This window comes from Trachemys scripta, chromosome 3 (assembly GCF_013100865.1).
Source record: "Trachemys scripta elegans isolate TJP31775 chromosome 3, CAS_Tse_1.0, whole genome shotgun sequence".
Classification (NCBI taxonomy): domain Eukaryota; kingdom Metazoa; phylum Chordata; order Testudines; family Emydidae; genus Trachemys; species Trachemys scripta.
In genome coordinates, this window is record NC_048300.1 from 116,845,131 (window position 1) to 116,848,362 (window position 3,232).

Consider the following 3,232-nt stretch of genomic DNA (forward strand, 5'->3'; position numbering starts at 1 on the left):
CTAATACCACAGCAATTGTACTGTTAAGAGTAACATGGTTCATTGTAGTGTTGCTGCTCGTATCAGAATGTAACTGATTGTTTGTAATGTTTTTGATACCGGATGTTAAAGATGCTGTGCAAAAACCAAACTTTATTTTTTGGTTTGATTTTTTGTTAATATTTATGTTTATTGAGCTGTGATTGCCAGTAAATTAAAGTGAAATTACTATTTAACAAACAGACAGATATTTCTCTGTCTATTCTCCCATGAATACATTGTAATTTCTGTGCATTTGTTGCATTCCTATACACATCCAAGGCTAGTTTTCCAACAGAATAAGGCAATTTGTGGGGTAGAGAGGGCTAAAACGTTTGCTAATGCAGAGGTAGCCTCTGTAGATAGGAAATGCCTAGTTAGGAAATTTAGACCCTAAATCAGCAAAACACTTACATATGTGCTCAATCTTGAGCATATTGAATAATCCCATCCCTATTCAGAAAAGTACTTACGCGTGTGATTATGTCCCATTGAAGCCAATGGAACTGCATCCATTTACACTAGCAGCAGATTTGGCTCATAAAATATCATTCACTTCACTGACATAGTAATCAGAAGGGTTATTTCTTTTCTTTTTTGTTACTGCTTTTAAAGGGATTTTTGTGTATATCTATATTGCAAGCGCTACAATAGAACAGCTGCAGCACTGTAGCTATGCTGCTGTAGTATAAACACTTGCTACAGTGATGGGTGGGGGTGAGGGGTTCTCCCATCGCTGTTGTAAATCCACCCCTTGAGATTCCCCCAGGGGTCTGTATTGGGACCAGTGCTATTCAATATATTCATAAAATGATCTGGAAAAAAAGAGGTAAACAGTGAAATGACAAAATTTGCAGGTGATACAAAATTACTCAATATTGGTAAGTCCAAAGCAGACTGAGAAGAGTTACAAAGGAATCTCACAAAACTGGGTGACTGGGCAACAAAATGGCAGATGAAATTCAATGTTGATAAATTCAAAGTAATGCACATTGGAAAACATAATCCCAAATACACATACAAAATGATGGGATCTAAATTAGCTGTTACCCACTCAAGAAAGAGATGTTGAAGTCATTGTGGATAGCGCTCTGAAATCATTTGCGCAATGTGCAGGGGCAGTCAAAAAGGTCTTAGGAACCATTGAGAAAGGGATAAAATAATAAGACAGAAAATATCATAATGCCACTACATAAATCCATGGTATGCCCCCATACTTTGAATACTGCATGCAGTTCTGGTCATCTCAGCTCAAAAAAGATATATTAGAATTGGAAAAGGTACAGGGAAGGGCAACAAAAATGATTAACAATGAGGAGTCTGGTGGCACCTTAAAGACTAGCAGATTTATTTGGGCATAAGCTTTCATGGGTGAAAAACCTCACTTCTTCAGATGCATGGAGTGAAAATTACAGATACAGGCACAAATATACTGGCACATGAAGAGAAGGGAGTTACCCTAGAAGTGGAGAACCAGTGTTGATAAGGCCAATTTAGTCAGGGTGGTTGTGGTCCACTCCCAATAATTGATGAGGAGGAGTCAATACCAAGAGAGGGGAAATTGCTTTTGCAGTGAGCGAGCCACTCCCAGTCACTATTCAAGCCTAAATTAATGGTGTTAAGTTTGCAAATGAATTGTAGCTCTTAAGTTTCTCTTTGAAACTTTGAAGTCTGTTTTTGAAGTTTATTTTGTTGAAGGATGGCTACTTTTAAATCTGTTATTGAATGTCCAGGGAGATGGAAGTGTTCTCCTACTGACTTTTGTATGTTACTATTCCTGATGTCTGATTTGTGTCCTTTTATTCTTTTATGTAGACAGTGTCCAGTTTGGCCAATGTACATGGCAGAGGGTCATTGCTGGCACATGATGATATATATCACATTAGCAGATGCGCAGGTGAATGAGCCTCTGATGGTATGGCTGATGTGGTTGGGTCCTATCATGGTGTTGCTAGAGTAGATATGGGGACAGAGTAGGCAACAGGGTTTGTTACAGGGATTGGTTCCTGGGTTAGTGTTTCTGTGGTGTGGTGTGTAGTTGCTGGTGAGTATTTGCTTCAGGTTGGGGGGAGGGGGCTGTCTGTAAGCAAGGACTGGCCTGCCTCCCAAGGTCTGTGAGAGTGAGGGATCATTTTCAAGGATAGGTTGTATATCCTTGATGCGCTGGAGAGGTTTTAGTTGGGGGTTGTATGTCATGGCCAGCGGTGTTCTGTTATTTTCCTTGTTGGGCCTATCCTGTAGTAGGTGACTTCTGGGTACCCGTCTTACTCTATCAATCTGTTTCCTCACTTCCCCAGGTTGGTATTGTAGTTTTAAGAATGCTTGATAAAGATCTTGTACGTGTTTGTCTCTGTCTGAGAGATTGGAGCAAATGCGGTTGTATCTTAGGACTTGGCTGTAGACAATGGATCATGTGATGTGATGGAAGCTGGAGGCATGTATAACAGTCAGTAGGTTTCCGGTATGGGTTGGTGTTTATGTGACCATCACTTATTTGCATTGTGGTGTCCAGGAAGTGGATCTCTTGTGTGGACTGGTCCAGGCTGAGGTTGATGGTGGGGTGGAAATTGTTGAAATCCAGGTGGAATTCTTCAAGGGCCTCCTTCCTGTGGGTCCATATGATGAAGATGTCATCAATGTAGCACAAGTAGAGGAGGGCCACAAGGGGATGAGAGCTGAGGAAGTGTTGTTCTAAGTCAGCCATAAAAATGTTGGCATACTGTGGGGCCATGCGGGTACCCATAGCATGATTAAGGGTATGGAACAGCTTCAATATGAGGAGAGATTAATAATACTGGGACTTTTCAGCTTGGAAAAGAGACGACTAAAGGGGGATATAATAGAGGTCTATAAAATTATGAATGGTGTGGAGACAGTGAATAAGGAAGTGTTATTTACCCCCTGCACATAGCACAAGAACCAGGGGTCACCCAATGAAATGAATAGGCAGCAGGTTTAAAACAAACACAAGACAGTACTTCTTCACACAACACACAGTCAGTCTGTAGAACTCATTGCCAGGAGATGTTGTGAAGCCAAAAACTATAATGAGGTTCAAAAAGGAATTAGCTAAGTTAATGGAAGATAGGTCCACAAAGGCTATTAGTCAAGATGGTCAGAGATGTAGCCCCACACTCTGGGTGTCCCTGCCCTCTGACTGCCAGAAGCTGGGAGTGGATGACAGGGGAGGGATTACTTGATGACTGTTTATTCC